Below are 23,761 nucleotides of genomic sequence, written 5' to 3'. Positions count from 1 at the left end.
AGCTAAACATGCTTAATTCCACATTTCAATTATGCAGCAACTAGCCCTAATTTTAGCAGTATGCATCAACAAGAATAACAACGTCAAAATTTACTTACAACGTTATCGAATATATCCAACCAGCATTTTGTTTGCAAGACAAAGCTCCAAGACAAGCAAAATAGCCCAAATCCATACGTCAAAACTCATCCATCTCCAAAAAATATCCCCCAAGGAAAAAATGTGAAGTTATCTATGATTATAGAGATCCCCTCTTAAGTGATGATCCAAATGAATGTATCTAACATCAATATATAGCCTCCTAAGGAGTTCGAATTAGCCTATGGGCCTACATTAGCCCCTAATGATAAAATAATGTGCAAATAAAACCCCTATTGGTGACAAGCCCACTAAACTAGCTCACAAGTGTAAAAATAAGCCTCATAAGGGGCCAAAATAATAATATGCACATGCCATGGGGCCCTCCAAAGGTCTAAGAATGTCTTGAAGTGCCATACTGAGGAATAAATTCCTCGGAATATGATGGACAAGGGGGTGATCCCTTGTTCTCCAAGTAGTAGACCTGTGGTGCTCACATTGGGTCTGAGGGCACATCAATGAGCCCTTGGGTCTCCATATGAATCGGAGATACCTGTAGATCCTCTACAAGGGTCTGAGTGGTGGAATGAATGTTGCCATGACATCGTACAAGTCCTGGGACACTTGCCAAGAGTGTGGGGCTCCTGTGGGGGCCTGCTAAGCAAAATGTACCAAGCATATCACCATCATCCCAAAAGTGGATCGCTAATGGTCTCTGAGCATCGATGAAGATCCGTGGAGTGTTGTCTACCGCTGTGGAGGCCAATGACTCTCTATGCACACCCTATATGTGCCAATGTAGACCTCTGAGGTTAGGATCTCGTAGAGGGAGACCAAACCCAAATGGAAACCACCTGTAATCCTGCATAAAATCCAATGCGTCCCCTAGGCTTCCAGTACAACCAGTCATTAAAATAATCGGGTAAAAGAGTTTACAAATCATGGATAACAAAGTGGGCACTTCATAATGGCATGCCCTTCCGTAGTGGGCTTTGGCATGTGCTAGTGTCTCCAAGCTCCAAAGGGAGTTAACCAAGTACCTTATTAGGTGGTTTCAACCCTTAAAGGGGATAGTATGTCCAAGGTACATCCCTCTAATGGGGATAGCAAGTGATAAATAAGTGGAATGGAGTAGGGAATGAGAGGGGCAATCCTGGGCCACATATTGGGGCATACGGGTAGCTAGATAAGGGGAAGGCCACACCTGGGTATATAATGTGTAGAAGGGAGCAATCGTTGTACATGAGGTGCCCCGACCTTGATTTTTTCACCCTTATTTATATGTCTTTTGTCTTTTATGAATTTTCTTTAATTAACTGCTCAGGGCTCAAAGGACAAGAGCATGATGTGTGAGATACAACGATGATTACCCCTTTTAGGTAGGGCGGTTCATTGCCCTCCAGGGGTTGGGACAATCATGGGTTCCTGAACAATAAAGGAGGCTCATCTATGGCCTATGTAACCAGGGTGATGACCATGGGTTGGGGTAGAGCTGATCTGAAATCACCCCTAGGTGACCTCAAGAAATTAATGAAGGTATTACAGACTCATGTGCTGGTGTATGTCTATGTTATCTTGTGCAACGGATCGATAAGATTGCAAAATACACAGACACTTGAAACAGTAAGAGATCACAGTAAGCAAACATAAACACAACGAAATTTAATAAGGAGTTCACCCAATCCTCTTAGGCTACGTCTCCTGGTCTAGCCTTCAATGGTGGCCTTTTTATTATGTTTTTAAGCAGAGTCTTACAATAAGGAGCTCAATCTGAGTCTCACTTGACAGAGGATGATCAGTAGGATGGCATTTGGAATTCCCAAGTCCTTAGAGTTCACAGACTCCCCTTACCGAATTTGGACCTCAATTGGTCTTTGTCTGCTCGATGCTGCCCTTACTCTGATGGTCAGCTCAGCTTCTCTGCCCTCTGCAACTTTGCCTCTCTTTCTGTGTCTCTCAGCCTTCAGCTTCTTCATTGCTTCTCCGCCTCACTATCCCCCTGCTTCCTGTCAGCTCGTGGCCTTAAAGCCAGTTCGTTCCTTCGACTGTTCGTTTCGGCTTCTCGACTTTCTGGATCGCTTGCCTCTGCCCACTGGGATTCCTCTGCCCTGCATCATCATTGCTGCGTAATGCTTCGCAGAGAGGTGGCCACCTGTCTCTTTGCGAACTGAGTGTCAGTTCTTCCTGAACGGTGGTTTTTTCCGTTATTTTCCAAATGCCTGTGAAACAGATCCTTCTGTTGATTCATTGGTCAAATCGGACTTCAAATCTTATGCGCCATAGTTTATTTCTCCCCCGGGTCCAGTCATCCATCGGGTTGAACCTCCGCCGTTGATCTGGAGCCCCAGATCCTACGGTCTTCGCTTATATCGCGCGGTTGAGTTGCTCGACCGTTAGTCTGCGATTTAAGTGGTTTCTCTCTCCCCGCCAGACACGCATCACTCTGCGTATGGAATCGTTGGGTCCTCGGCCAAATCCGCTTACCGCCCGAAATGCCTCCGATATTCCGCCGGTTTTGAGCGCGGGACCCGCCTTGTCAGTTTTAGCACTTTCCCACGGTTTTCCAATTTTCCTTGTGATTGAGCGCTCAGGGTCTTTCCTTCTCGAGGGGTTTTGCCCAGCGAAAGCACGAATCACGTATCAGAAACAGCCTCCATTTCCGGATTTGAGCTTCCCAATTGCCATTTTTGCGCCATGCGCGGTCTCCATGGGATAACGGTCAGTGCGCTTTGACCAAAAGTCCTCGTTGCTCCGTCCTGGCTGCAAATTTTATTCAGAGGTTATTTCTGATAGCTATAAGATTTCTTGAAGTCTGTCATTCATTCTTACCAATCATGGAATTGTTTGAGGATCCAATTCAGATCACGGCCTTTCCACTGAAAAAGCTTTTGGACCACCAAAAGTTGGTTTTCAAGCATCAACTAAGTGAGGATACAACTTTCTCACCTGTCCAATCTCTATCCATTTTGCATTACTTGGATTTGAACCCCTGAGCCCAATCCTGAGGTACTCAACATCTCCCCTGCGCATCGTTCTCACCTTCCTATCCAGAACTGTGTCTTCCTGCAATTCATTAAGATATTCAGGTAACAGGTCATCAATAGAAGGCAATTGACTCTGCTCTTCAGGATCTTCAATTAACGAAGGTTCAAATAGTCTCAAGCTGTCTACATTGACGACTGAGTAGATGTGCATATAAGCTGGCAAATCAAGGCGAAAAGCATTCTCACCAATTTTCTCGAGGATCCTGAAAGGTCCATACCTTTTGGCTTTAGCTTTTTACCTTCACCTTGCATCCTGTCCTTGCTGATATACAGCCAGACTTTATCACCAACTTGGAAACTATGCTCCATCCGATGCTTGTCATGCCTTGCCTTGTATTTGGCCTGGCTCTTTTCCAGTTGTTCCTATACTGCCTGATGGATCTCTTGGATTTGTTCAATGAACCTGGTTGCCTTGTCCACACCATTGTGTCTCTCAACTGTTGTGTCCTTACCAAAGACAAAATCCAAGGGAGACCTTGGTGTGAAACCAAACCAGGTCTCAAAAGGAGATCTCTGTGTGGAAGAATGTTTGGCTCGGTTGTAAGCATGCTACACGTAACACAAATGTTCATCCCAAAGCTTGGGATGTTTGCTGCAATATCCCCTGAGCAACTGGATCACTGTCCTGTTGACTACTTCTGTCTAGCCATCAGTTTGTGGATAGAAAGTTGTGTTTTTCTTCAGTTTGGTGCCCATCAGTTCCCACAGACTTGACCAAAACTTCCCCACAAATCTGATGTCTCGATCAGATATAATGGAAGTGGGTAATCCAAAATGAACCCATACATGTTGAAAGAACAGTTTTGCAGTTTATTGAGCTGTAATCTGTGTATTACAAGGTATCAAAATACACATTTTGCTAAACCTATCCACAACAACATATAAATAATCATGACCCTTCCTAGATTTAGGCAATCCTCCAACAAAGTCCATGGAAACACTTTCCCAAGGATGAGAAGGAACTGGCAGTGGAGTGTACAAGCCTAGTTTCCTATTGTTGGGCTTGCTTTTAGCACACATAGTACACCCTCTTACATATCTAGAAACTATCTCGTTCATTTTTGGCCAATAACAAAATCTTTGCAGCTGTGCAACTATTTTGCTTACCCCAAAGTGACCTAATATTAGAGAAGTGTGTGCTTCTTGAATTATCTTTACTCTTTCAGTTTGTGGAATGCATAGCTTCCCACAATGATACAAGAGTTGGTCCTTAATATGATAATCCAATTCTTCTACTCGTTTGCCTTGACTTCAAGTTGCATATACATCTTTAAAGTCTATTTTTGAGCATATTATTCAATGTAACTTTCATGTAATACAGAATTATGCTTAAGTATAGTAGATGCATTTATAATGGGTCTAGATAACATATCTGCAACTTTATTATGTATACCCTTTTTATGTCTGATGACTAAATGAAACTGCTGTAGGAACCCCATCCACCTGTAGTGTCTTGATTACTGCAACTTAGTTTGGGAGTGTAGATATTGAAGTGGTTGATGATCAGTATGGATAATTGTTTCTTTGCCCATTAAGTAATGCTTCCACTTTTTCACACTCTGTACTAATGCATACAATTCCTTATCATATGTGGGATAGTTAACTACTGCAGAGTTAAACATCTCAGAATGATAACATATGGGTTTACATGTTGTATCAACACTGCTCCCATGGCATAGTCACTAGCATCTGTTTTGAATCTCAAACGGTCTTTGAAGATCTGGCAGTGCTAGTACTGATGTTGTCCTAATCCTTTCTTTCAAGGTGTCGAAGGCTTTCTGCTGTTTGCCTCCCCACTGAAACACCTTGTTCAATCCTGTTAAAGCATGTAAGGGAGTTGCAATTAAGGAAAAGTTAGAAATGAACTTTCTCCAATATTGTGCTGCTCTTAACAAGCTTCTAACTTTTGTTGTAGATTTGGGTTTAGGCCAGTTTACAACGACTGCCACCTTAAAGGGATCTATTCTCAATTCACCACCCCCTACTATATGTCCCAAATAATTCAAAGATGTTTTGCCAAATTCACATTTTGAGAGTTTAACATAAAGTTTTTCTATTTTCAAAACATCTAGTGTCTGCTTAACATGCTTTAAATGTTCTTCCCATGTTTTGCTAAATATAAGAATGACGTCCAGATATACAATAACAAAATCATCAAGAAAAGGTCTGAGCACATCATTCATTATTCTCATGAAAGTAGCAGGAGCATTAGTTAAGCCAAAAGGCATAACCAACCACTCATACAATCCTTGCTTTGTTTTGAAAGCAGTCTTCCATGCATCTTGTTCTGCAACTCTGACCTGATGATATCCACTACGCAAGTCTAACTTGGAAAAATAAACAGCTTCCCTTAACTGATCTAATAGATCATCTATGCGAGGAAGGGGATAATGATTTTTTATTGTTATTTTATTCAGTGCTCGGTAATCAATGCACATTCTCCACAAGCCATCTTTCTTTCTCACCAAAACGATTGGTGACCCACATGGTGATGTGCTAGGTCTGATGAACCCCTTCTCGAGCAACTCCTACACCTGCTTCTTGATTTCTGCATTCTCTAAAGCGGACAACCTGTACATCCCAATGTTAGGCAATGGAGCATCTTGCTGCAAATTAATATCATGCACTATTTCCTTTTTGGGTGGCAGACTTTTAGGTTCTTGAAACAAGATATCATACTCTGAAACAACTTTTTCTAAATCAACTTGCTATTTAGCATCACAGCCCTCAAATACATTGGTTTTATCAGGTTTCTTTTCCTTTACAACCATCAGTAAAAATTGTTTGCATGAATTTACAATTCGTTTCATCTGCCCTGAGTTTATGAGAGTATAATTATTCTTGAGCTTATGAGCTCTTACAAAGTATTCGATTCCATCTTTAACGAGTAGATACTTGTTCTCAGCGCTATAGAAAATAGCTTTTCTGTCATACAAGTAAGGACTTCCTAAATCAATTCCACATATATCCAAAGGAATTATATCTAACTCAACCTCATCTACAAAAGCTGACCCAAAAGAAAACTTGAGTTTGCATTGTCTAGTCACTTGTAGTTGTGCTTTATCACTTAACCAACCTAATGGGTATGGTTTCTTGTGAGGTGTAGTCAGTAATCCAACTTCTTTACAATTGCTTCAGAAATTAAATTTACTTGTGAGCCACTATCAAACAAAGTATCAATCTTTTGACATTTGGAAATAACTCGAATATGGAAAAGTTGATGTCTTTTTCTTTCATTTTCTTCATTAATAGTAGATTGTGCAGAATTACTAGTAGATGCTTCAGAATTTTTACCTTTTATACCCGTGGCTGCAATGGTTGTTTCATCTCCTGAGTCCGACCCCAAATCTTTCTGAATAGCTGCAGCAATCTTTTTCTTCTTGCCCTCGAACTTCTTAGGTCTTAGCTCTGGATGTAGAATCCAACAGTGTTCATCATCATGCCCACCTTCTTACAGTGAATGCATGAAGACTTGCTTTTCTGTGCAGTGTTGGCATTCCTCTCTTTCCATTTCTGTTTTCTTTTCTCCTTATTCTTGCTTGCAATGAGCTTGGATGATCCTCCAACTTCTGGGTTCCCATTCTTTCCTCTAGCTTCTAGATGCGTAGCTTGAACAGATACCTCATCTATACTAATGGGATTAAACATGAGGATAGTGTGCCTCATGTAGCTGTGTAGACCACCGATGTACTTCAACAGAGTCTCAAGTGAGTCTAATGAGATTCCTAGCATCAAAGCTCTCTTCCTAAATTCTTAGGTGTAACCTTGTACATTTTGCCCTTTCAATTGGCGAAGAGTTTGCCAGCTCATCATGGCTTGCTGCATGTAGGCCAATGGATAGAACTGCTTTTTGATTGCAGAAACAAATTCACTCCAAACAGAAAGAGTCTTACCATGTCTCTTCATGCCAGCTTGGGTCCTGCTTTCCCACCAAACCAAGGCAATGCCCCCAAGGCGTAGGCTGGCCAGCTGAATCTTGCTCTTGTCTGAGTCGATACTCTGCACTCTGCAATAACCATCAATTTGTCTGATCCAATTGTCCAGCTTTTTTGCATTCAACTCTCCATCATATATTGGTAAATCAAATTTAACATCTAATTTAATCAAAGATGTCTTCTTTTTATGTTCAGGGCTATTAGGAGGTGTGAGAAAGTTTTCTTCTTTCCCTTTGCCTTTTGAGTGGTCATGGAGGAGAGACTCTTCTTCTCCTTTATCTTGTTTGGAGCCTGATGATTCCTCATCTTTATGTTTTCTAAAGTCCTTATACATTTCCTCTACCATGGATCTCATGGCCAGGAAACTATCTATAAATTGAGGGTCTGGACCCACGGAACCTTCCTCCGACATTGTCTTCTAAGGATAGACTCTTCCAATTTCAGGATTAGTTTCGACCAACTCTCCTTCTCCTAATTTGAGCTTCGATCTAGTTAGCATTCAACAGCTAAATCTAGCACAAGCTTGTCTAACCTTAACAACCTTTAACTCTGATACCACTTGATCTGAAATCACCCTTAAGTGACCTCAAGAAATTAATAAAGGTATTACAGACTCATGTGCTGGTGTATGTGTCTATGTTATCTTGTGCAACGGATCGATAAGATTGCAAAATACATAGACACTTGAAACAGTGAGAGATCACAGTAAGCAAACATAAACACAACAAAATTTAATAAGGAGTTCACCCAATCCTCCTGGGCTACGTCTCCTAGTCCAGCCTTCAATGGTGGCCTTTTTATTATGTTTTTAAGCAGAGTCTTACAATAAGGAGCTCAACCTGAGTCTCACTTGACAGAGAATGATCAGTAGGATGGCACATGGAATTCCCAAGTCCTTAGAGTTCAAACTTCACAGACTCCCCTTACCTAATTTGGACCTCAATTGGTCTCTGTCTACTCGACGTTGCCCTTACTCTGATGGTCAGCTCGGCTTCTCTGCCCTCTACAACTTTGCCTCTCTTTCTATGTCTCTCGGCCTTCAGCTTCTTCACTGCTTCTCTGCCTCACTGTCCCCCTGCTTCCTGTCAGCTCGTGGCTTTAAAACCAGTTCGTTCCTTCGACTGTTCATTTCAGCTTCTCGACTTTTTGGATCGCCTGCCTCTATCCGTTGGGACTCCTCTACCCTGCATCATCATTGCTGTGTAACGCTTCGTAGAGAGGTGGCCACCTGTCTCTTTGCGAACTGAGTGTTAGTTCTTCCTGAACGATCGTTTTTTCCGTTATTTCCCAGACGGCTGTGAAACGGATCCTTCTGTCAATTCATTGGTCAAATCGGACTTCAAATCTTATGCGCCGTAGTTTATTTCTCCGTCGGGTTCGGTCATCCATCGGGTTGAACCTCCGCCGTTGATCTGGAGCCCCCAGATCCATCACTGTGTATGGAATTGCTAGGTCCTCGGCCAAATCTGCTTACCGCCCAAAATGCCTCCGATATTCTGTCGGTTTTGAGCACGGGACCCGCCTTGTCAATTTTAGCACTTTCCCACGGTTTTCCGGTTTTCCTTGTGACCGAGCGCTCGAGGTCTTTCCTTCTTGAGGGGTTTTGATCAGAAACAGCCTCCATTTCCGAATTTGAGCTTCCCAATTGCCATTTTTGCGCAATGCGCGGTCTCCATGGGCCAATGGTCAGCGCGCTTTGACCGAAGGTCCTCGTTGCTCCGTGCTGGCTGCAAATTGCCATTATTCAGAGGTTATTTCTGATAGCTATAAGATTTCTTGAAGTCTGTCATTCATTCTTACCAATCATGGAATTGTTTGAGGATCCAATTCGGATCAAGAGCTCATGTATTGGCTTTTGCTCACATGCTAATTATTTTTGTCCCGACCATCTTTTAGCATTTTGTGGTACAATTTCCTATTAAATGTGGCCAATTATGCTTTTTCCTTTTCTTTTAGCTGTTTCAACCTCCGGGGCATCATTCCAGGCCTGACCCAAGAGGGGATATGGAGGCTGGCCCTACGTGGACCCAGAATGGAAATGTGGACCTAGGTGAAAGAAATGATGAATGGGGGTATAGTGAGAGGAAAGGGAGTGATATATGCAAATAAAGGAGTGGGACCACACACCCAAAGTCGGGGTTTCCCAAGTAGTACCACCCTAGAACCAAATGGTCAATAAAGGAGATCCCACGGGACTAAGATCCAAGGGTAACATCCAAAAGAGATCAAGGGGACAAGAGCACAAACTAAGCCCACCCTTTCCGCCAAATCCCCCCAGCAATCCATACCCAGAAGTATCCATGATAAATAAACCCAGTACTCAATTAACAAATGACAAGACATACCTTTGGATTCGGGAGGCCCACCTTCAAACATACGATCAATACAAGTGGTTGAGGGACCACATGGCTGGCTCAGAGGGCAGAGAAATGGCACAACGAGCTAGTAGGACGCTGCAAGGGGTTGTTGATTGCCCGTTGAGGTTCACCATGGAGAAAAAATTATCCTAGGGATATCACCCACAAAGTGGTAGGTAACAGGGATATCATTAAAAAAACTCTAATATAACAAATACGTTTTAAGAAAGCATAGTTCATACCCAAGTTAAATTAGTTTTTACAAAGTGATGCATCCTGTCCAAATATATCAACTCAGTCCCATGCACAAGATGACATTTAAAAATAAATTACCTTTCTCATGCATGTGGAACAAATCTTATAGTCACACCAAACAAATCTTGTAGGCTTACCATAATTCATAAGAGTAAAAACGTTTCCTGCTTTTAATACTTCTATAGATATTCAAAAAGGAGAATAATACAACAAAAGCATAAGAACTGATGTGAAAACAAACATTTTAGTTAGTTTCAAGGGGGCATGACCAGCTGAGATGGGGCAAAAATAATGAGGGGAACTTTAATCTCAAAGAAGCTAAACTCATACTCCTTGAACTTGATCTCCAGGCTCCTGACAGGATTTGGCAAAACCTTTGGAAGCATCAAGGTTGGATGAAGATTAAACTTTTTCTGTGGTTGGTTCTGCAAAGAAAAATCCTGACTTGGGATAATATCAAGAAAAGGGGTTTCCTAAGGCCTTCTAGATGCCAACTCTGTGAGGCTCAAGAGGAGACCATGGAACACCTTCTCAACAATTGCATTTTCACCTCCAGATTATGGGATTCTTTTGCAACTATCTTCCAACAATCTGACAGAGATATTGGAAGTCTTTTCAATACTCTCACCAAATGGAAAAAGAGCTTTTCGGATAATGAAGTTCTTGATTCTACATGGGCTCTTACACCAAGCTTCATTATTTGGAATGTTTGGAAAGAAAGGAACAATAGAATCTTCAAGAATGTTAAGAAATCTTCCTAGTGTATTTATGATCTGATCCTAAAACAGATTAAGGAAACGGTTAGTACTACCATTCGAAATCTTCCCTCGAATCCCCCTTCTGCTAGACTGGAGGATTCTCTGCAGGCTAGAGTTGCAGGGACTTGTTCCTCAGGGCTTTGTCAGGAAAGTTTCTATAGTGGATCCTGAGCTAGACTTTTGGCATCCTCCCCCTAAGGGCTTTCTAAAATTCAACATTGATGGGGCTTCCAAAGGTAATCTGGGCAAGGCAGGCCATGGAGGGGTGTTAAGGGATGACAGGGGAGATATTTTGTTTATCTTCCATGGCCACTTAGGAAAGGCCACCAACAACATGGCGGAGTTAATGGCCATGGAACAATGTCTTGAGTTCCTGGTTCAGGGAAATCACCAAAATACGAGCATTGTGGCTAACTCTGAGCTGGTCATCAACTCAGTCAAAAGAATAAGCTGGGGAACAAAACCGGAAAAAGCCTCTTCAAACTGGAGGCTAATTCAAGTCTTCCAACGGATTCATAGTCATCTACAGAGCCTGAGAACAGTCAGTTTTGCACATGTGCGAAGAAAGGCCAACAAACTAGCAGATTTGCTAGCCAATCAAGGAGTGATCTGCACAGATAATAGGGCAGTGATGAATTGGCAAGAGTTCCCTAGAAACAGACTAAAGACGGAGTGTCAAAACCAAGCAAATGAAGACAATACAGTGTTCCTTAAGAGAGCCATGGAGGCGAGTACAGTTAACCAGCAATTGTTTGTTCAGAGGTATGCTCACAATGGGGTCTTTTGAAAATGGTCTGGAGAGGTTAACCGGCGATTCCCAGATTAATTGGTTCACTGAAGTATCCAGTTGTACTGACGAGGACGAAAGGGCTTCAGGGGTTGCAGGAAGGAAGGCGCAGAATGCTTCATGCATCAGGTCAAGGAGGGTTGACGATGTGAACAATCGGGAGCAGATGACACTTGAAGATCGCGAAACCAAAGATTTTCCAATTTTGCCCTTTTCACCGCGACCTGAGTGGTTTTCAGGTGATCGCGGCCCTCACAAGCGGGAAGCGATTTTTCCCTTTCGGGAGTGATCCCACTCGGTGAGCTCCACATGGCGGTGGGGTCGGGAGGAAAACCACCCTTATCGCACGTTAACTTCCATGAATGTAGGCGGGTGCGATATCTATCTCCACCGTTGGATCTCACAAGGCAAATCAACGGATCAGATCGCTCGTGCAGGTTTGCAGACCCTTGCGATAAATGGTGAGCAGCTTATCCTTGCGATTTGGTCCACAGTCGTTAGATCAATCGAAAGGGTTCAATGGTCGAGATTAAAGAGGAAGGCTAGGTTTGGCGGGAAAAGAGTTTCCAAGGGGACAAGAGGCTCACCATGCAGGCAACCGAACCAAAGTTTAAGAAATAGGGCAAATTTATTGCCTTTATATGCAAACAACCATGAGTTCTTTTCGGGTCCGAGCCCAAACTCATGTATTCTTCTTTCGAGAAATGTAAAGTTTGAAGACAGGGTGTATGGAACAGTTTTTATGAGGTATCTCCTCAATTACCGGGCATGAGAGTTTTGATGTATTCTATGTACTTTATTTTTTTATTAATGAATTGGAAGGTCTGACTCTTGCATTAGCAAAAAAAAGATGTGAAAACAACCAATCATTGACAATATCAACTAGCATCTATTTATACATTCAACAAAGGCTTCCGCTATTCAGTATTCATTGAACATGCATTTTCATCATTGACTGCATCATTGTCCCTATTTAAAATCTCATCAATTGGTTATACCTAGAAAGCAAGAAACAGTGTGTTGCATCTCAAGGCGACCAATTATTAGCACAAAATTGGAGACAATGTACAAAATTTATGGCAGTTGGAGCATCCCAAAGCAATCACACTTACACCATATCCAGAAAAGAATCACAATCACACTATATTATTACCTTGTTTAATTTGTAATATTTACAGAGATGCAATAATGATCACAACCAAAGGAGTCAACAATGTTAATTCTTTGGTGAACAAGTTTTTTCCACCAGTTGCTCTCCTGGAAGAATACCTCAACAAAAGCCTAACATTCATGGGGTACAAGACGTGTTGTTATACATGTAAAAACAAAACAACCAAATCCCTTTATTGTTGCAAGCTAGAGCATTCACAATTATGATGGTACAAAAGGACATCACATAGATTATATACCTATTAACAACAAAATACAACTAATCAAGCCCAGCTCACAGGATTGAATTTTCACTTTCAAGTAACATGAGCTCTCTCCCAAAGGGGGGATGAGGGGCGGCTCAAGGTCTCACTATTCTACTATCTGAATATTCTAGAACTCAGCTCATTGCTTGTTGCTCCAATCAACCGAATCAACCTGAAACTTGTACAGTATGATGTGATCGTCCAAATCATCCCCAAGAGAGATAGGGTATGTAGGATCCGAGATCTATCTCTAAATATCTCCCTGATGAAGAGGGCTAGGCATCTTTGCTCAAGACTCCAAAAGAAGGTAGAGTGAGATACCCCTGAATATTTATAGAGGCAATGGTAGCACCCTCTGATCATGTAGTATAAGGGGCACCTAAAAATGATGTGTCCCTCTATCTCTGGCTCTTGAAGGTGAGACACCTAGTAGATCCTATAAAATCTTGGTATATGGTGGTCAATCTCCACTGGGAATCGATAAAACCCAAGTTGAAGCAGGCCCAAAGGGATCCTGAGTGAGTGCATCCAATCTCTGCACATGTATGGGAAGCAGACAATGATGCGATCTTGTAACTCCAAGAAATGGTCAAGGTAAAAGGATATCTTCATGCCCATGCCCATCCGGGGGGAAGTCCATGTGACCTACATGTACAATCTATAGATATCTTCTTTGATGGACTGATTAAGTACTTGTTTAGGCGATATGAGATGTTTCAATGCGGTAAGGGAGAACCAGAAAGGGGGAAATCGCTCTAGGGAGATGATCAATGTCTAGAGAAGTCAAGAAACATTTGAGAACCAACCTCGTATCCGTCCTTAAGGGTGAGCCAAAGCAAGGGCCTCCAAGAAACAAAGTGCAAGGTAGGGGTATCGATCTCTCCAAGCGGTTGAATCACTGAAAGATCTGAGTCTGTGGAGGAAAGAAACCATGCAGAATATGGCATCAAGGAGGAAGGGGTGGGCACCAAACTCTGCCTGAATAATGGCCTGTGGGATTATACATTTGCATTGGATGATGCGCCTAAGTAGCAAGGTCTGGAATCTCTCCAACTAGGCCCAGTCTGTCTATAGTATATACCAAACTCGGCCTCCAAATATCAGAGCCATAAAAGGTTGTAGGTCTAATAATCGCATCAATGAGGTAGAGTTTGGATAAGATGTCCTGAAACTAACTCTGGGAGCATTGGCTCTCGATAAGGGCCAGGGAACCATAACCTTTGCTAAGTCGAGGCTAGAGGGCCTACCGCATACCAAAACGAGGTCCTGTGAACTGTACTCCAAGGTAAATGTATGACGTGGTGATCTCGAACTCTTCCCCTCAAAAGTAGAAATGCATGTTTGTAAGAGTTTTCTTCGAAGCATTGAAGATCATAACCTTGATTTTACCTAGGTTGACCGTTAACTATCGCAGGTCACAAAAGTTGGCCAGGGTGTCGATGTATCTTTGTAGGGCCTCAAGAGTAGATGCCAACAAGACCAAGTCATCTGCAAAAAGGAGCAAGGAGATTGGCCCCTAATGTAGAAGGTGTTAATCACTGGAGTGGCACCTGAAGATTTTCTGAAGACTCCATGCCCAAGGATGTACCGTAGGCTTCTTATACCATCAAAGATCATCATATCACTAGATTTTTTCAGCTCTACTTATTTTTCTCATCATCTTCTATTGTACCCAGATTCCACAAGCCCTATCGGGATGATGTAAAGTGATGCTAGTATGATGAGTTCGAGTCATGTAACAAGGCCTGGGTAGCTTGGGACCTTGTCATCAAGTAAGTATTACTCTGGGAGGTTTTTTTCAGTGTCGTTAAAATCGCAATATTATCGTATAATCGCGATATTTTCAACAAAAAGATAAAATTGCGCTTAGTACTCGGACAAAAAAATAAATAAATAAATAAATTTGCCCGATTTTTTTGGAAAAAAAAAAAAAAAATAAATAAATAAAAAAAAAAAAAAATAATAATAATAATAATATCGTGAACAAAAAAAAAAATAAAAAAATTGAGGAGGAGGTGACCCAAGCTACCCCTGTCACAAGTAGAGAACGTAGTCTACCTCCTGTAGCTCCTAGTTCTTCAGCTTCTAGAGCACAGCAGACTCCATGGTCTACTGCGGCCTGCCAACTCCACCAACATCTACATCTAGAGGGGCAAAGGAAATCAGTAGTATTAAACTTTAGTTATTTGGTTCATTTCATTGTATATGACATTATGACTCATGATATGAGATACATTATTATATTTTTTGTTGATATTTTGAGGTTGAGTTGGGACTCAGGAGTCAGGACTTACTATTCAGGACATGATTCACTGTTATGTGTGATTTTAGCACTAGAAATGATATTAAACATATTATATATTAGTTCTTTTATCATATTTATGTGTCAATGTATTTATTTTATGTTGTAGATGGCATAGATATTAAAAAATTTGAAAAAAAAAATGAACATTTTTGTACCAAACGATTTTTTCCTAATTATTACCGATTTTTTCCCGATTATTACGATTTTTTCCGATTTTTTCCTCGCGTCGATATTATCCCGATAATGATTAGTGCAACATTGGTTTTTTTTCACATGGCTAATTATCAACTCTTTATGAGGACTTAATAATTAATTGAATTTTTTCCTCCAAGCATCCCCCCAAAGTCGAAGTACGGCTTGAAGGCGAGGTCTTGGGTGGGTCTTAGTGTCTATAGTCATTGTATATTACCATACTAGATCACTCGTAAAATTTCATGGATTTGGTTAGGTCTAGGGGGTCAATTTTTAATTTTTAAAATTTTGCGCAAGATTGAAATTGGAATAAAATCTGATTGTAATATGTAATAAGTGATGTCTAGAGAAGTTGTATGGGGTATGTGTACTCAAAATTACACCTCTCACCCTCAACTTTCTACTATGACACACTTTGAAAGGTAAAAAATAAGTTCTAGACCCTCAAAACCCACTTTTCCTAAGTTTTGTGGAAGTGGCAATAAATTAGCCCAACAATTAGATAAATGGAGAAAACTAAATATCCATACATGCTAAATGATGTGGAAATGAGGTGGAAAATCATTGAGGAGTTAAGTGAAGTTCCAACGTGATGTGGACTCCTAAATTCAAGGAAAGATATGTGCTCCAAAGAAATCGAATTTCATGAAGGGGACCACGAATTTCTCAAGGGAAAACATATTTAATGAGGATAGAAATTCGAATTTGCATGAGTCAATTTTTGGTGGGCTTAGACTTGGAGTTCCACTAGAGATGAGTGGAGGTGGTACCACTCCACTCCCACATACACTTGTCCCTTCTTCAACCAGTGTTTTAAAAAGCGGCCGAATTGAAACAAAATCGACCTAGTTGACCGAGTCAGACCCCTGCCCGGGCCAGCTTGGAACAAAAACCGGACCAAAGGCCAATTTGTTACCGAACCAGCCGAGGCAGTCCGCGGTAGAAAAAAGATGGAAAAGCGGACTCCAAAATGGATTTTTTTTGGGTTTTAGGTTTTTTGCACTCCATATAACCTCTCCCAAGCCTATAAAAGTTACCCAACCCCCTCACATTTCCTCACAATTATCTCATCACATTTGTGTGAGCATTTGTGAGTAGTTTGTGAAGAATTGGAGTTGGTTTTTGGAGCAACAGTGAGGAGTCTCTTGGGAAATCATTGGAGCAGCAGTGAGGAGTTTCTTGGGCAGTCATTGGAACAGCATTGAGGAGTTGGTTTGTTGGAGCAGCATTGAGGAGGCTAGAGCCTAGAGGTATTTTTTTTTCACTTCTCAAATCTGTCTTTGCTTGTTTTTTTTTGCAAATCAGGAAATTGAAAAGAGTAATTTTGGTAAAAGAAATGAACATTGAAAAGTTGTTTTTTTCTTTTCATTTTCAGATTTTTGTCCTTTCATTTCCAAGTCCAAATATCATAAAATGGCTCCTAGAATGAAAGATGTTACTTGGGAATATGCTGGGATGATTGATAATCAAATGCATTGCAAATTTTGTCATAGAAAAATTAAGGGATGTGGAGAGGGCATTCATAGGCTGAAACAACACTTGGCTGGTATTAGAGGCCAAATTGTTCCATGTGCAGCACCAGCAGAACAAATTGGGGATATTAGGAAGGAGTTGCTAGAAAAAATTGAGAAGTTTGAGGAAGAAAAATCTAGGCAAAAAGAAATAGAGGTTGAAATTGGGAGGAAGAGGAGTATAAAACACACGGTGGCTACCAACCCCAATTTTGATTATGAGGGCTCTTCATCTATCCCTTGCACTGATGCATCCAACCCTAAATGCAGGAAACGCGGGGTAGGAGGCTGTTTCCGTACGGAAACGGAAATGAAACCCTGAAATGCATGTGGTACGGCTGTGAAATGCGTTTCCGGCCGTACTGGCATGTTTCTCGATGCGGAAACGTGGCCAATATGGCCGGAAATGCGTTCTACGGCCGTATGACCCACGTTTCCACTTGTAACTTGTGTTTTTTTTTTATTTGTTTTCTAATTTATTATGAGGTTTTCCTAATGACTTCTAGTTGCTTCTAGATGCCTGTCTAAAGCTATAAAAATGAACTTTTGCCCTAGTGTTGATATGCAATTCATCAAGAAGTTTGAGGCATATGCAGTTCATGGTAATGTTAAATTCTTAACGTAAAAGTGATATTCTCCTTTGTTTTTCATAATATCACTTTTACTTAAATTTTTAACATTACCATGAAATGACTCAGGATGTTTGAGAGTGGTTTTGCCCTCATTGGATTTCATATGGAGAAAGTAGAATTTTAGATCTCATTCAAAATCTAGCAGACTTATCTGTTTTTCAGGATTTCAGGATTGGGGGGATTGCAATGTTTCCATTGGATTTTATCATGTACTAGGGTATGGAACTTGTATTTAATCAAGAAAACCAAGCCCTCTATGCAAGGGAGACTCCCAATAATCAAGAGCATGTAGGGTACTAGGGTATGAAACTTGTATTTAATTAAGAGCACTAAGGTCGTTCGACTATGTAGGAGGAGACTCCCAATTAAGCACGAGACAAGAAATTAGAAATTTCTCGTGGCTGATTTTGGATATTTCTATTTTCATTATGTGTTCATTCATGAGTAAATGTGATGTAAATTTAGAGACTTATAGTTTATGCATTGACAATTGACAATTTTATCATAATGTAATAAATTAGAATGTATCATATATGCTTTATGATTGCACATATTTTTTAAATGTCCTATATATATATATATATATATATATATATATATATATATATATATATATTTTTGTTTCCCCGTTTCCAAAATTTGGGAAGGTCGCGTTTCGTATCGATTCTCGTTTCTGAAACTCGTACCCATTTCCCCGTTTTGTGCAACCTTGATCCAACACCTTTCGCTATGCTCCTCCTTTGGAGTCTATTCAAGAAAAGGGTTAAGGGTAAAATTAAAAAGAAGGGTGATATCAAAAGTTATTTCATAGTCACACACTCCTCTCCCTAGGATGGTGCACATGGTCCTCAAGCTAATAGAGGTCAATGCAACCTACTTTAGATGATCATTGGAAGAAAGAATTGAGAGAAACTGCGTGTGATTACATAGCTAGATGGTTCTATGATGTTGATATCCCCTTCAATGCTTCTTGTTCACCATATTGTGAACCTATGTTTGATGCCATATTTGCTACTGGAAAGGGCTTCAAAGGACTTACTATGCATGAGTTAAGGGGATCTCTTTTGTAAAAAGAGGTTTTGTCCATTGATGAATATTTGAAAGATTTCAAAAGCTCATGGGCGAAAAAGGGATGTACCATCATGTCAAATGGATGGATTGATCAAAAGAGCTGTACCATCATAAATTTTCTTATCTTTTGCCCATAAGGAACCATGTTTATAAAATCAATGATGCATCTAATAGGGTGAAAGATGCACACTTGTTGTTTCAGCTTTTGGATGAGGTTGTTGAAGAGGTGGGCATGGCTAATGTTGTTCAGATCATCACAAATAATGCCTCTAACTATGTTCTTGTTGGTAAAATGTTAGAGGAAAAACATAAAACCATCTTTGGGACCCCATGTGTTGCAGATTGCATAAACCTCATGCTTGAGGATATTGGTAAAATAGATTGGGTCAAGAACACTGTAGAGCATGCCAAAAGCATAATAAAATATATGTACAACCACTCATGGATTTTGAACCTGATGAGGAAAAACACAGGGGGCAAGGATCTTGTTAGGTCTGCCATCACTAGATTTGCAACTCACTTTTTGACATTGCAATCTATGTTTTCCCAACATAGAAACTTGTAGAGGATGTTTTCCAGGGATGAATGGAATGAATGTCAATGGGCCCGCAAACAGGATGGCAAAGATGTGAGAAAAAAGTTAATGAAGAAATATTTTGGAAAAAGGCAATAGAGATTGTGAAGGTTGTTGAGCCAATAGTTAAGGTGTTGCGATTGGTGGATGGGGAAAGATTGGCTATGGGCTTCATTTATGAGGCTATGTATCAAGCTAAGGAGCAAATAAAGGCAGCATACAAGGATAGAGTGGCTAATTATAGGCCCATTTGGGAAATCATTGATCAAAGATGGAACAATCAACTCCATTACCCGATACATGCAGTTGGGTTTTTTTTTAACCCAAGGTATCATTATAAAGCTCTAGAGGCAGAAGCTTTGACTAGGGAGGTTAGACATGGATTGTCTGAGTGTCTTGAGCGCATGGTCCCTGAGGAGAGTGACCAACTAGAGATAACCGACATATCACTTGTTTCAGTAGAGCCATAGGTACCTTTGGCAAGAACATAGTAAGGATTGCAAGGGAAGCAGATGAGCCAGGTAAACAAGTTCAATATTCAAATTCTTATTTTGTTAAATTGTTTATAACTTTATAATTTGAAAGTTGGATATAATTTGTTGAGCGAACTCATTACACAGCTATGTTTTTTGCAGCACAATGGTGGGAGACATTTGGTAGCCATTGTCCTCAATTGTAGAAGTTTGCAATCTGTTTTTTGAGTCAAACTTGCAATGCTTCTGGGTGTGAGAGCAATTGGTTTGTCTTTGAGAGGATTCACGCTAAGAAGAGAAATTGTTTCGAACAAAAACGATTAAATGATCTAGTCTATGTCCAATACAACCTCCGACTAAGAAGCAACCAATTGTTGAACAAAAGACCTGATATAGATCCCATGGAAGATATTGATCCAACATCAAATTGGTTAGTGGAGAGTCAACTAGCAGATTTTGACCCTGATGAGGATATTGGTCTTGATTTGGATTTAGAGATGGAGGCATTACTTGAACATAATGTTCAGTTAAATGCAGATCCACTAGTACCAGGCCCAGCCCCAAGTCCTCCAGTTGCAAGCACTTCCTCTACTCAGCCACGACGCATGTGCATAGCTCGTCTATCTCAGCGTGCAGCTGCTACGCGTGCGCCTGCTAGTGCTACTACTTCTACAGTGGCAGTTGGAGATCTTGATGAGGAGGAGGAGCCATGGGTTTCCTCGTCTAACTCTGATTTAGAGTCTGAGCCAGAGGATGTTGCCTTCTTTGTAGTGACTAGTGATGTTTTGTTATAGAGGTCATTTAGAGCTTCCTTGGTTATGTTTTTTTCTTCTGATCTCTATATATTACATGTATTGGACAGTGCATTGGGTGTCATTTTGATATAGTAGATATATTCATGAGCATTCTTTGATCATATGTTGTCTTCTTTCTATATTTGAATGAAAATCTTTAAAATTATGTTTTTTCATAAAATAAAATAAAAATATTTAATGTACTTTTTACAAAGACTAAGTCATTGAAATCAACTAGTCCGAGTCGATACCGAGTCGGAGTCAGAGTCGACCATCAGCCGGTTCGGATTTGGAGTCGGAGTTTTAAAACTATGCTATTAATGCATGCTGGAACACAGAATGCATATATCTACAATCTTGAACCTACAGCTCAGCAAAGTAAACAACTTGGTAGCTGGTGTTGACATGGCTAAAATTCCATGTGAATTATATGTTTATGCGTAAATGTACATTGCTGTAGGTAATTTATAGATGGCACGAGCTTGAGAGCAAATTGTTCGAATGCTTATTGGCCGTAGATCACTGTAACTGGTTCCCTACACCTATACAGAGAATAGGATGCTATTCTGGGCTATGGCTGATGGTTTACACACAGCACAAGCATGTGATCTCTAAAACTGCAATTTATTAAAGAGAACACAGCTAGCAACACACCAGCGATTCAAACAAAGGAAAATTATGTGGATACCAACCAGCAAATCAATCAAGTCGATTACAGTGTTGTAATAGATCAATTGGGTTAAAGAATGCATGATTACTGCTATGAATCAACAATCAAGCAGACTAGATGTGCGGGGGAATGTGTTTGGTCTCCCAGCGACCCAACCAATGGCTAATGTGTGATTTCAATGCTGCTTTGCATTTTTATTGAATAAAATTTGCATAGGAATATTCCAAACTGCAGCAATTGACTAGTAAAGACAATCACGCATTCAATTAAACACCACAGACAACAGAGATTACCTTGGAGAAACCCAAACGGAAAACTCCAGCAGCAAATGGCTATGCTCAGTCTTTATTTCTCAGTAATTGCAGAATTTACAATTGTTTAACTCTTTGGAACATTTGTTAGTTATCACAGAAAATTTAATTAACATTCCTTCTTTTTTCTGCCAAAGAACCCCTTCTCAATCGCTGTGCTTGGGTTTATAGGCAGAGTTTGGCATTGCTGGGAGTAGATGGAAGGCCAAGTGTCTCTGTCTCCTCCACACCCCATCTCCAACACTCTTCCTCTCTGTTTTGTATTTTGATAGCAGTGTGCCAATCAAAATTCCTTCCATTTGTCTCTTTTTCCCTTTTTTTGTTAATGCTTACATTGGCAGCGCAGCATTTTTAGGCAAGCTGTAGCTGATTGGATTAGTGTGGGGCCCTTCACGCTGTCAACCACAAGCTCTACTGTTAAATTTGTAGCTCAGATAGGTGTCTCTGTATAGGCCTTGTGTCTAGGGATGCAGAAGATATCTTGAAGATTTACTTATTTCAGCATTTTTTAATTCTTCCTAAAACCAAACTTAGGAAAAGCATGATAATTAATTTAATTAGTTATTAATGGATTTGTGACTTTCAAAATTAATATTTCTATTTGACAAAATCAAAGAAAGTGATGAGATCAAATTTTGGCCTTTGATCTTTTCTTTGAAGATGCTCAAGGAGGAAACAAGGTTATGAGAGAAATTATAAATTGTTGGAATGAGTAAGTGAAGGAAACAATAGAGATCAAATCAAGTGAGAGAGACGAGGGCCGATTTGGGTGAGAACAAGTAAGGTCGAGTAGCCAAGAGAAGGGTCGTCTTCTTCAGAGAAAGAGGGGTTGTACAGTTGTACTAAGCAATGAGAGAGAGGTTGAACCCTAAGCCATGTTTGCGGGAGAGAGAGCCTGAGCAGTGTTGTGAAAATCGCAATTAAATCGCGATTTTTTCCTTCTGCCGATCAAATCGCGATTTTTATACGAAAAAATTGACGGTATTTTTTTTTGCCGATTTTTACTTCACTGAAAAAATCGCGATAAAAACTTAAAAAATCGCCGGGGGTCGCGACAGCATAGTTTTATACCGTTTTTTTGGGTTTTTTCATGCAACTTTTTTTGAAAGGAACAAATAATTTTTGAGTGGGGCAGCTTAATGATCAAGTCTAGGCCCTAGTATGGATATGCTATTATTCATGGTAATGTTAAATTCTTAAAGTAAAAGGATATCCTTTTACTTAAATTTTTAACATTACCATGAAATGACTCAGGATGTTTGAGAGTGGTTCCAGCCTCATTGGATTTCATATGGAGAAAGTAGAATTTTAGATTTCATTTAAAATCCAGCAGCCTTATCAATTTTTCAGGATTTCGGGATTGAAAGATTGTAATGTTTCCAGGTGACACCACCTGCCCGGGCTACCCCTGCCACCAGTAGAGGACGTGGTCTACCTCCTATAGCTCCTACTTCTAGTTCTTCAGCTTCTAGAGCACATCACACTCCACTGCCATCTCCACCAGCACAAGCACCAGCATCTACATCTAGAGGGAAAGGGAAAGTTGTGGCATTTTCTCGCAAGAGGGGCAGAGGAAATCAATAGGATTAGACTTTCATTTTATTGAATATGACATGATGAGATACATTATCATATTTTTTGTTGATATTTTGAGGCTGAGTTGGGACTCAGGAGTCAAGACTTACTATTCAGAACATGATTCAATGTTATGTGTGATTTTAGCGCTAGAAATGATATTAAACATCTTATATATTAGTTTTTTTTATCATATTTATGTGTCAATGTATTTATTTTATGTTGTAGATGGTTTAGATATTAAAAAAATTGAAAAAAAATGAATATTTTTGTACCAAACGATTTTTTCCCGATTTTTCCGATTTTTTCCAATTTGTTCCCCGCGCCGATTTAATCCCGATCACGATTTTCAGAACATTGAGCCTGAGTATTAGGGCTGATTTTCCTGTTGGAGGCGAGGTTGAACCCTGTGTTGAGAAATCAAAATGCTTGTAGATTAGGGTAGATTTCCCTTAAGTTTTAACTTGATAATTACTTGTGAATGTTTGTTGGCTTCTTATTAAATTTATATTCTCTTCATCAAGCAATTACCAAAAAGTACATAACATAAAGATCACAAGAGATAAAGAACACAAGAAATTAGGCTCCAAGCCAGGGCAAAACCCCACAAAGAGGAAAACCCAAGAAAATACTCTTCTTATAGAATCAGATCAAAGTGAGATATCCAAGATCCAAGACCACGACAAGACTCCAACCTTCAAGATGCCAAGTCAAGCCCTCCTTTAAGATATCCTTCCAGCAATAAGTCCAGCAACAAATATAGCAACAAGTATAGTAACAAGTCGAGCAACAAGAGCAGACTTCAAGATACCAACAAGAGACTTGTCCTAGCAACATTTCCACATGTGCAAGCTCAAGATAGCCTTTCTCCTTTACACGTGCAAACCTTAGAAAGGTCATATTTCGGCCTCCTTTTTCTCTCCTTGACTTTGCTTTCTTGTCCCTCTACTACAGAAGAATAGAAGATGAGATAATATGAATTGGTCTTCAAATAAGCTCAACTTTGACCTTTATTTATACTGTA

General features: G+C 40.3%; 1 protein-coding gene across 2 annotated transcripts in view; it reads right to left on the bottom strand.

Annotated features, from left to right (window-relative positions):
* Positions 1–23,761, bottom strand: part of THO1 (nuclear matrix protein-like protein) — a 368,535-nt gene that overhangs the window by 337,364 nt on the left and 7,410 nt on the right. The window lies entirely within an intron of this gene.

Source organism: Pinus tabuliformis, chromosome J, assembly GCF_031772625.1.
Source record: "Pinus tabuliformis cultivar Carrire ecotype Pingquan chromosome J, CPIR1, whole genome shotgun sequence".
NCBI classification, from domain to species: domain Eukaryota; kingdom Viridiplantae; phylum Streptophyta; class Pinopsida; order Pinales; family Pinaceae; genus Pinus; species Pinus tabuliformis.
Note: the sequence above shows the minus strand (reverse complement) of the source record. Positions and strands in the feature narration are given on the sequence as shown.